The sequence below is a fragment of the Platalea leucorodia genome (assembly GCF_965183815.1).
Source record: "Platalea leucorodia genome assembly, chromosome: Z".
Classification (NCBI taxonomy): Eukaryota; Metazoa; Chordata; class Aves; order Pelecaniformes; family Threskiornithidae; genus Platalea; species Platalea leucorodia.
The window spans coordinates 65,194,958-65,207,137 of record NC_138858.1 but is presented as its reverse complement, the minus strand read 5'-3'; the positions used below and the strand labels follow the sequence as shown (position 1 = coordinate 65,207,137).

The 12,180-nt window shown below is 36.7% G+C and overlaps 1 protein-coding gene across 1 annotated transcript in view; it reads left to right on the top strand.

Moving 5' to 3' along the window:
- The window catches only part of MCC (MCC regulator of WNT signaling pathway), a gene marked incomplete at both ends in the record, with an annotated part of 40,319 nt that overhangs the window by 24,028 nt on the left and 4,111 nt on the right, over positions 1-12,180 (top strand). The window lies entirely within an intron of this gene.

The window sequence follows — 12,180 nt, the reverse complement described above, 5'->3', positions numbered from 1 at the left end:
TTTAAATAAGATCCTCCATTATTCATCCCAATAGTCTTTCTTTACATGTGTCCTACATTAAGTTAGGAATATTTTTTGCAGTCAAGTATACTTCATACATTTTCCTGGAGAGTTTGCTTATCTGTGTTCTGGCTCCTCATGTAACTGATCTGTTGTCAGAGTGCAGTTCTCTCTGACCAGGTTCTTTTAGATATTCCATGCATGGAGGGTGCCATGTTTAACATCAGATTTATTTATTTGAAGATAGTTGGTGTTACACGGGATTTCTGATTTAGCAGAGTGATACAAAACATACTGAAAACAAAATACAAATACAAGTTACACATGGCAGAATATAGCAATTGCAGTACACGCTTCAATCACAATACCAGTGTGATTCCTGTTACCAGGCTCTCTAATATGCTCACCATGACCACACCGGGCATCCCCAGTCTGACTGGGAAGACATCTGTGGGTTAAAGCCAGCTCAAGCCCATTGCTCTCTTTTAAATTCTTTTGTTAGTTGTTCATGTTTTTATAGGCTTTATGTTGGGCTGAGCCATGTATATACCTCCCTCACGTTGGCCTGGCTAACTCAGGGAGACATTCACACTCTTTCGATGAACATAGGGAGAAACCCTTACACCACCAGCTGATCCACTCAGCTGTTGATAGCTGTTTATCTAAAGCAAAGACCACCCTCAGGTCCCCTTGGTGTTGACATCAAGTCAGCTTCTTTGCAACAGCTGTGGTCAGTAAAACCCTGCATTATTCCCTGAGCTTCATGGGCACATCACACTGGCCCATCTCCTCTGAGCCTTCTTCCATGGTAGGGGTTTACTGGTCAGTCACACCTGTCTTTATTTTTTCAGTAGTCAGTCTCCTAGAATGTAAAACTGGGCTTGTGTTGGTTTGGGGGTTTGTTTTGGTGTTTGGGGTTTATTTATTTATTTATTTTTGTGGGTGGGTTTAGTGTGTTGTTCTGTCTTCTGGTAGCTCTGCACATGTTTTTGGCTGGTCGGCTCAGGCATTCAGATTTTCCTTGCTTGCTTTGCGTCGTTGGTGAATTCCGTATCTTCGTGCTTTTTAGGCTGACTGCACTTCTTCCTCACCATCCCATCATCTCATGCTCATTGGCTTTTCTTTGTGGCTTCTCAATGTGGTAAATCTGTTTCATAGCTCTGTTTATTCTCCGTCTCATCTCTTTTACTGTTTTCATGGACATATTTTGTCATAGGACATATTGGACATATTTTGTTGTTAACATTTCCTCAGTTTATCCTTCTTCCATATATACTCTTGAATTCAAGATGCCTAACACTGTAGTGTCTATGCCCATTTCTCCATTACTGTCTATACTGAATCTTCGTAATCCTTGGGTTCAATTGCATTTCCAGCCCATGAATCTCTTCCAGGAGCTGTATCAGACAGCACTTCAAAACCAACATAGTGCCTATATCTTTTTTTAATTGGATTAAGGATGGTGTGTGTTCCCTAGCTCATATAATTATCTTCTGCCTCTGTTGGCTGTTTTTTCCAATGCTGCCACTGTCGTATTTTCCTGCAAAACAGAAAACTTCTTCTGCCCTCAGACTGCTATACAAGGTTTCCCTGTTTGCTGACCAGATTTCTGGCAACTTGGGTTTTAAAATCTTTCTTAGACCAAACCAGCCTAATAATAATAATAATAATAATAATAATAATAATAATAATAATAAAATATCAAAAGATAGGTAGGTCCTAAGCTTTACCAGAGAAGGGTCTGCATTACAGTCTCAAAATGTATCCCACAAAGAAGTCTTACTAATTGCTGCCAAAAAATAGTTGTAGATGAACATTCGAATTTGTTAATATATACAATTCAATCCCTACTCTTTTTTTCTGTTTTTCAATTTCTGTTAGTTGTACAAGAGTAATTTAATGCATTTTTAAAGTTGGTGCATGACTTCATCTTTCTTTTTGTAATTTTTTTTTTTTTTTCAAAAGTTAAGTCCAGAAGACCTTTGAATTTCCTGCCTTGGTATATTTCCCTCTGTGCTGATGAAGCCTGACTATTTTACTGTACTGTGTTTTTAAACCTATAGGGAATTAATGGTTTTTGTACTTGTCCTGCTTTGACTCTTGCAGATTCTGTAAGACTTTTTAATAATTAGAGAACACATGGATATGCTCCCCCATATAAACAAAAAACAGAATGGGAGGAAATAATAATAATGAGCATTTAGAATGCAACTGTTTTTTATTTGGTTGTAAAAGAAAACCATTGTGGCAGCCCTGTTCAAGATGTTCTACAGATCTTTTTTTAAAGAGGCAAGGAGACACCACTGTAATGTGTTTCTGTGATATAAACACTGCACAGAGTATGAACATAATGAGAGTTGAGGAATTATACTTGCAGTCAAGCTTGAATTATGATCTGCATATGCTTCCATGCCTTTCATGTCTTTGAGGGCTCATGTATCTACTCGTTAGTGATCAAAGAGTCAATTGTGTTATATTGACTGTTTGCTATTGCTTTCTAAACATTGTTTAAGATGGGAGACATCATCATGTGCAAATTCAAACATATAAACTTGATGTTTGTTCTTTTTCCTGTGTGTTTTGGTTTTGTTTTTTTTTTTTTGACAATAAAACTGGTTTTAATAAACGTTATTTTCAAAGATGGTTTACAGGGCTTTTTTTCAAGACTAATTTCTACGTAATGTGTCAGCTGCTGATAATCCTTGAAAGCTGTTACCATGTATCCATGTGGGGTGCATAAATTATAAAATTTCAAAATTCATTTAACTGCCACTGAGTAGCAGGGGTCTTGGTGGTCTGAAGCAAAGGAATCTAGCCTCTGTCATGGACGTTTTTACACTGTGAGTTTGTATGTAATTGTGCAGAGATTACCATTCAGACAACACTTTGTGCAGGCTTTTCTTGTAGCTGTTCACAATTTCTTAGCAAAGAGTGCAAAAACATATGCATATATCTAAATAAAAGATTAACTTTGCTACCTCTAATTTTTGCATTTCATTATAAAGAAAATAACTGGCAAAAAAAGGTCCTAAGAAATAATGACATCTAATCAGCTTTTTGCTGCTTGGATACCCACAACTCAAGGCTGTTATAATGTATTGTAGTTCTTACTCTACAATGTTAATGTCAGTGGGAGCTTTAACAATAATCTGCAAGTAATAACCAGTAATTTTTCTATAAGTGGAATGGAATGTGAACTCTGTTAATATTCTTCTGACATTGTTTAAACTCTAATAAAAATGAATAAAATAACTTTTGAAAGTGTTGCTGGAGTCTTGCAATGACCATATGCTATCTGACTTTAATATGTCATTTCAGTAGGAAATACAGGAAGAATGTCAGTTACTGATCAGATCTGTGGGTCCTCTTTCCAGTTATTGAGGTTGAAAGCCATGATAAATAAATAGATCTGTGTGAATCATCTAGTGAGTGATGGAAGGGGATTGCTTGACAAAGGAGAGCCTATAATACAGCAGAACTACACTTCTAATCATTTACGGCAGAAAGTTGCCTGAACAGTTGTGGCTTCTGTCAGGTGTTTGTGTTATATCGTTTTATATGTCTTATGTAAAAGACAGAATTAGAATTATTTATATTTTATGTTGTATAGATTTGTCTAGCCCTTTACAGGTAATTAGCAAATTCAATTTTTTCCCATGATAAAGAATAGTCTATTTCTAGTACCCATTGTTTTTGAGGATGAACAAGAAATGGTACTGTTCATTAGTAAATTCTTCCTTTAGACGGGTGAATGGTTTTCTGTCCCACTGAAAGCTGCATGTACTTTCTGATTTCATATTCTAGACAAATAATTATGAATGCTAGAGTCCATAAGCAATCTTTGGCTGTAGGTTAGTAGTTAGTAATTAATTCATAGCCAACTCCCCAGTTCTCTTTACTGAAAATAAGTCCTTTGAAAATTTGATATGATAATTTATTTACATTGTGGATCAAGCATGAGAATTAATCAAAGGAATGGTAGAAATTCAGCCTCAAATTAAGCTTATGGGTAAACATGAGAGGCAGGCCAGTTGGGGCTGAAAAATCATTACTTTTGCTTTGCATTAATTCCATGTTTGATCTTACTGCAAATAAATTGCTTTCAAGAAACTGATGCAGTGTCTACATTTATTTATGCTGTATTTAATTAAAAATTACAGAGCTCATATGGACTCAAAGGTGTGCTGCAGATTTTATTGAGATTTATGAGCAAACTTTCACCTTAGATTTGTTTGACTGGAAAAGCTGTGAATATCTGCTAGGCCAAATGTAACTACATAGGAACTTAAGTTAACTGTAAGCAGTTCAGTTTATTACTTTCAAATATTCTTTTGATACTGCAATCTTTGTCCAAAGCAGCACAATATAGGTAATTTTTTTTTTTTTTAGAAATGTAGAGTGCTAAGTTCTATGAGCAGCAAAACAAATGAAACTGGATTTCCAAGGGATTTGTAATTGACAGCTGACTAATCTTACGAAAACTGCAATGTATAGCACATGTTAAACACCAGTAAATCTACAAAGGATGGAAGTCATCCTTGCAAAATGGGTTCTCTGGTGTCTGATAGGGCAACAAACTTGGTCAAAGCTTCCTTATGGTTTGAATATTTGTAAAATGTAAGAACAGCTAATATGCATTAGACCAGAGGTTATTCTGAAACGGTATCCTGTTTCTGGGAGACCTTGGTTTCTAGACTGTTGGTAAGTCATTCCTATCATCCATTTCTTGTGTCTGAATAGAGGAAATGGTGGTCATGTCTCACTGATAATCTTAAATCGTTTCAGATTCAAGGACAGGTGTATGAATGTGTCGTGGATAGTGTGCTTTTTTTGTTTTCTGTTTCATTATTGCCTATATAGCCAATGCCAGTCTGCTAGCAAGTACTGAAACCACGGTAGTTTACAGGTATGCATTTCTGCAGTGATTGAAATAAATTAGAAGAAGGTGATTCGATGGAAATTCCACTAATATTTGTTAATGCATGGCTTGGGCTACTGGTTTAACAAGCCCAGCTTCTTCATCCACAGAGCTGTGTTGCATGACTGGGAAATTGTCATGAGAGAAACTTTTTTGTTCACTACGCATAGCACTAAATGTTTTACTTTCTCAAGCCTTTATAAGGAATGAGTTACCTGATACAAATTTCAATTGTCTACTTTATGGTTTTGTTCTTGGCAAGCTCATTCTTTTATCTGTCCTAATTTTCATGTGGGCATTCAGTTTATTTCTTTCTTAAGACTTCAGGTAGTTCTTATACTTGGTGAAAATCTGCTTAGAAAAATACGTTATGGAGTGTAAAAAAATCAAAACCCAAAAGCCTAGAAAAAGAGATGCTAGCATTACTTTAGTAAGTGAGAGTGCTGGTTAAGTTTCAAACTGTTTTAATTTCTTTAAAGGTGCATTTAAGTATTTCCCAGATTTACTCTATAGTTAGACCCTATAGTGAGTCTGGCAGCACAAAATTCCAGAATTCCTGAATTCTGAATATACCAGTATTGGGGATACTTTAGTGAACCTGAAATACAGTTGAGGTTTTGTGATGATTTGAAGAAACATGCCAGTAGAAAGTGCAAATGTTATAACTGTAGTTCAGGGACACAGGGGAGATGAAGCGTGAGCTGACTGCACTTGGTGTACACACTACACTTAAAATATCCACTTAAAACTTTGTGTGAGCCTTCAGTGGGCATTGAGAAACATAACTTGAGAAGATTTATTTTACTGAGTTATGTCTACAAGAGAATTCTTGTCTCTTGTGAGTATTAGTTTTATATGTTCTCAAAGGTAAATCATTTTACTCTTTCAATCAAATCTTGACTTCTCTTTCCATTTGTTCTTTGTCATATTTTCATGCCAAAAACATTATGCTCTATTAGGTCATTTGTTTGATACTGATGAGTATTTTTGTGATCTCTGTAATGCTATCAAGTATGTGCATGGTATTGTATGTTCCTAGTACTAGTAAAGGCATATAAAATGCTGTTCATACTCTTTCAAAGTATACTTTCTTGTCTTGGCATATCGAAGTGTTCTGGAGTTTTTGTTCTTTGAGGGGTTTAGAAAACACTAAATAAACAAAAATTATCAAAGGTGTCAGATGCATTTTTCTGAGAAGTCCAAGGCTTTTCTTTTTTAGAGCAAAAATGATTGATTTGGTTCAATTTTCCTCTTAGATCTAATTTCATTAAACAGATTCCTCCCATGGAGTAGGTTGCCTTAGTTAGTCAGGGTGGGGTATAGCTGTGTCTTCCTTCCCTTAGAGCTTGTTATCCTCACTTCCAGTCCTAAGGAGAAAAGGACTGAAAGAACATAGCCTAACACAGTACCTTCTATGCAGTGTTTGTCAAACCAGATAAGGGTATGGTAGGAAGAACAAGGGTTAGATAGTGATCCCACAGAGCCTTGTCTTAGAGATTCCTCATTTCCCATAACTGCTCCTCCCATAGCAAATTATTTCCTTCTAGGTCACTGGAGAAGAGTTGCAAAAAGTTCTGATGACAGCTTCATCTAGGACTGAACGCTGAGTGGAGAGTGCATTTAAAAATTATGCCTCTGCAGACTTTTTTTTCCAAAAAAAGAAAAGCTATTGTGTTGTGAGTTCTCCTAGAACTTGTAATGGATGTTTAGCAGACATCTTTCTATATGTTTAAATAAACATTCTCACCCACCTTTGTATGTGAGGATCAGTCATTATCTTTACTCTTGCCATGCTATCATTCATATTGTTTTGTCATCTGATGCAAAATAATAAATAGGTTTTAAAGTGTATTTCCGGTGACAGACTTCGGACATGTACCAGGTGGTAACCATGGACAGTGAAGCTGGAGCCTTTGCTCTTTGATTCCTGTATGGGAGTGGTTCGTTTTGTAGTTATCTCGTGGTTTTAAGTAAGTTTTAAGTAGGTTCCATTCCAGACATAAACAGTTCTACCAGAAGATTTTTGTGAACATAAAAGCTATCCCCACTTTCTTGTTAGCTTCCTATAACTCTTCCGTGAAAAATATAACAGACAGCAGGATGTGAGAGAAAACACTTGTTTTCTAATGTGTTATGGAGAACATTGGTGTTATGTAGAAAACAATGGAAATAGTTTCAATAGTTTCAATAAGCTCCAAATGTGACTTTATAATTTTCACTTCTCTAGTCAGGTTGGCTTAGTATAAAGTTGATCCATCTTTGGAGCATAGCTGCTTTTCAGTTGTTTTGATTTACTGTACTTCATATGTTCCTTGAGCAATCAGAGCTCTGTTCAACTTCTAAGTTTTCTTTAAAGTGCATTTGGCCCTTGTAATTTTTGCATCAGCTTATGGGAGTTGAATGTCTGAATGTCCAAGGACTTATTCTCCATTCCTCTTGGTTTCCTGCCCTACCCCCTGATTTTATAGCTAGGCCTGCTCCTTGACGTCTTATTCAGCTGACTACTAAGTGCAAAATGGCCATTCTTTGTTAATTTTGTATGTTCTTCCCTTCATTCAGTGGTGCTTCTACCACCAAAACCTTTATTACTGGTCAGTAGGGAGCTTTGAAATGACTAGTGCTTTTCTCAAATCTCCCTGTTGCCTTCCTTGAATAATAGAATAAACACTCGAAATTCTCACTCTTTTGGTAGGTTTTCACATTTTAACTGTTGAATGAAAGCCTCACCAAAAAAAAAAAAAAAAGCTGAAAAATAGCCATTCTTCTGGTAAGATAATGCTTTTGGAATGCAGAAGGATTTTGTCTTCCGTCAGTCATAATCTGAATCTTGAATATTGAAAAAAATGGAAGTGGAAAAGAGGGGAACTGTCTGGCTTACCTTAAAAAACTGCAAAGTCACTGATTGCTTAAATCTATAACCTGTTTATGCCTATTGAGTGATCCACTGTGTGAAATGAGATAGTAAAAATCAGATAGACCATATCTTCAGGAATGGTTGTATCCATGTAGTAAGGCATGAAGACAATGTTTTAAAATAACTATGCAACTTCTGATTACAAAGTCATGGCTGATTGAAATAGGTTTTGAGACCAGAGGCTGGCACTGAACTGAGAAGACTTAACTCTCTGCCCACTGAGCACTAAAATCATCATATTCTAGAATGAAATTTCTCCCAGAAGCTGCGAGCTGTACCCAGTGTGCATATAAGTTATATTCTGTGTTAAATGTCAGAGTTCCTTAAATAAGTTTAAGTAACTAAATGCCACTGATACCTCATGAAAAACAGTGATCAGACTTTGGATCTCTGCTGTTAAGAACCTCCTCATTGAGTGAGATTTAGCTATGTGACCTAGAGGCTGGTTGTGCTCATAGCGTCTTACATCATCAGCTGTCTTTCTGTTTGCCATTCATAAGCCAGACACATTTGAGAAGCTGATGCAGGGCTAGTCTTACAGTGCCTCACTTTTCCTGATACCTCAGATCCTTTCAGCAACTAATACATCTTCAGTACCCTGCGATCTTGTTGGGTTATCTTTCCTACTCTGTGAGCAAAGGTGAAACCACATAATGCTTGGTCCGTCAGCAAAGCCTGGTAAAGTTAACCTTTACCAAACCAAAAAACCTGGCTGTATGGGTAGACTTGTAGTTATGGTAGACACCTGCTTCTCCTTTGCAGGTTCAGGTGATGGGATGACACCAGTACCGGAAAACAGGCCTCTGTGCTGTTACTGAGAGATTTGCAGGTGATAAAGACTGAGCTAGCAAGAAGTCTCAGTGCACATAGGCAAAGTATCCCATCATAGTAATATTTGTCAAGGGAATTGATTAAAGTTACTTTAAACAGCTTTGGTCCAATTCACCAACTGAAATTTTATCCGTGATTATGGAATCTTGTATGTGTATGTATCATAAAACTAACCTGTCCTTTGTTTTTCTTAAATGTGATATCATATGTCAAAGTTTAAATAATTGTAAATTGTAAGGAAATAAGTAAAATCTGGGGCTAACAAAATGAACAGGAAAACCTGCAAAAGACAAAATCTTTAAATAAATGTTTCAGGCAAGATTTAGGTTGCTCTGCTGTGATTGATCTGACTGCTGCTAATGGATCCACACATACTCAGATGCTCTACTCACCTACTCTACAAAAGAAAGAAAAAGTTCCTATTAGGTACTGAGTGTTTGCTTTAACATGAATTTTGCCCAGAATTAATTACAGGTCAAGACAGGCAAGTCCTCGTAGTACTAGGAAGGCAATTAAAGGAATACTTGTGTAGAAGCTTGTGTAGAATCAGAACCTTGTATACTGCACTTTTAGAGAAGTCTGATGTATGCATTCAGTCCAAAAAGGATTGATTTAACTGTCTTATTCTGGAATTGAAGTGTTACTTATATAATTTGAAAACAATTATATGCTTTTATATTACTTGGCTGATACAAATACTGTGCAACTACTTTTTTTTTTTTTTCTGCTTAGTAGTTGTAATAACATAAATTTTCTGGCATGCTTATTACCTGGGAATTTTCATGATAATTGTGTTTCATTTAATATATACATTTCATGTTTCATATGATTTTAAGTGTAGAGCAACAGGGAAAACTACTATGGGATGTGTGTAGTTCTGTAAAGACTAATTGTTAAACACAGATTTAGGAGCTGTAGATTCCTAGTTATCAGGTCGGCTATCAGGTCGGCTATCAGCTTTTGGTGTGCCATCATACCTAATGATCCCTTCTTTCTGATTACTACTGCAAGAGCAAGAATTGTATGTTAATTACAGCAACATACAAGAGTTGTATGTTAATTCCTGACTGAATTTTCAGTCACAACTGAAATCTCAGTTTTGACAACTCCACAGTTTCCCTGCGGTGCTGAGACTTGAAAGGTGAATGACTCAGGAGGACAGCACCTTAACAGCCGGAGTTTTGGAATCTGTTGGGAAAATAATGGGCAACTTTAGAGACTACGGTTAAACCCAAAATAAAATACTGGAAATAGCTTCCTTTGTAACAGTCATCTCTCCTTGCATTTTTTAGTATGTATGTTTTAAATTAGGAGTGCAGAGTTGAACTTTTAAGAAAACTTGGGTTAAAAATACAGTCATGAAAACCCAGTCTTTCCTGGAGTGCCTGATCCATCTGTGACTGACAGGTGACTTCTGAGCCAGCTGACTATTACAAGTGCTTCCAATCTGATAGCAGATGGTGCAATCTCTGAAGGCCACTTGGGTCTTCAACAAAGCTACTGTTGTTAATTGAATGAATGTGAAAGCTCTTTTGCAGAACAATGCCGTTTGAGTAACAGAAATTTAGTGCACGTACTCAGTTGAAATATATGCCATATTTAGCTCTGTAAAAAGAGGACTATCTATGTGATGTAACAGTCTCTCTTAATTCTGTAGCTATGCTTGTGCAGATAAGAGTTGTTTCCCATGTTCTTATCAAGCGTGGGAGATGGCAGAACTCATCCCCTCTCTCCCTCAGGCTCCTGAGACATTTCTGCTGCTTCAGCTCTGTGAGCTGCTGATTTTTTTGCTGTACGTTATACTGTAGCCACAGGAGGGCAGAGGTACCTAACATTTGTGCATAGTCACTAGTCATAGTATGGTGCACACAATGTAAAATATCGCTGGTAGCTCTGTTGGAAAGCTTGCAGCATGTAGTTAGATTAAGTACGATGGTACATGCTCTTGGTGTAAATGTAATTGAATTAATCTCTAATTGTTACCTGTACCTGTGGTAATGAATCATGGTAATTATATTAGTATAAAATGTAATTCCTTTTTCTGTTGTGTTACCTTCTACTTACATGTTTAAAGACTAGCATATTCTCATTACAGTAAGGCAGGGAAGCCACCTCTGGGTTTCCTAAGTCGGTTTGTCATGCATAACTGCTTTACAGGGTGTTAGAGTGTTGGCCTAAAGCTACAGATTAGGTCTTGCTTCCCCTCTGGCTGGTTTTCTATTTGTACTTTTGCAGCTTCAACTTTCTTGGCGAGGGGGAGGCATTCTTCTAATAGTTCATTATACAGTTTATTGTTTCTCCCTGGCATTGTACTGAATAAGTAATAACCACTGATTAGTAAATGCTCACTTAGAATGCTAATGAATATTTGAGAGAGAACTAGCTCATAAAAAGGAAAAGCTTTCAAACTAATAGGATGTCATTACAGACAATTACTTATGGTTTGATGATGCATGGTGGATTTAAGAGTTTTGCTCTAGTCTGTAGCTCTGGATTCTGTTCTGACTTTTTTATTAACTTAGACTGTGCGTTTGGACAAGCACTTAATTTTTTTTTTGATCTTCATTATGCTACATATGAAATTTTACAGTGCTGCTCAGGGTTATTAAATAATCTAGTGTCTGCCATGGAATATTTTGCCATAGGAAATTGTTAAGCCTAAAACATAACAAGATTTTAAAAGGAGTGGGACAGTTGTATGGGAAGCAGAAGCACCCAGGGATGAAATATTTACTGAGAAAATAAGAAAATTTTGTTAAATTTGATTTAGGGTTTAAGCCTCTCTCTGGCTGTAGGGAATGGGAAGGATTGTACGTGGAGAAACAGCAACCCTACAGCTTCATGATCCAGGCACTTTCTCTGAAGTATTCATTGTTTGTCACTAGCTACGTGATCATATTCTTGCATTGATTTGTAAAGAAACACCTTGTGATTGATGTGTCTCTGAAACTTGAACTGAAACAAGCAATCCTGAGATAAGAAAGGCAGTGCTAACATAAAAATTGATGATCTATACAGCTAAAAGATTCACGTATTTTGTTGGTATTCAGTAAACAAAGAGAGGTGAATTATGGTTTTCCTCTTTTGTTCTTTGATCACTGCTGCTTTTCAATCTGACATAGTAACTGACACTTTCATTCAGTGGCCCTTAGCTATTGTAAATAACACTGGTTTTACTCTATACTAAATAATGTATGTAAATACTTTTATTTTGCCTTCTGGATCTTGTAATTTAGTAAATGATCTGTGCATTGAAAATGTTATTACTTTTTTTTTCTTTCTGGCATTGTCAGCATGTGCAAGATGGGGACTAATGGTGGTGGAGCTGTTTGATTTTTTTATTTCTGGAAAGACAAGCAGGCTTATTCATGTGTCAACAGTGTGCCCTGGCAGCCAAAAGGACCAACTGCATCCTGGGCTGCATCAAGCACAGCAGAGCTAGCCGGTCAAGGGAGGTGATTGTCCCACTCTACACTGCACTGGTGCGGCCCCACCTCGAGTCCTGTGTGCAGTTTTG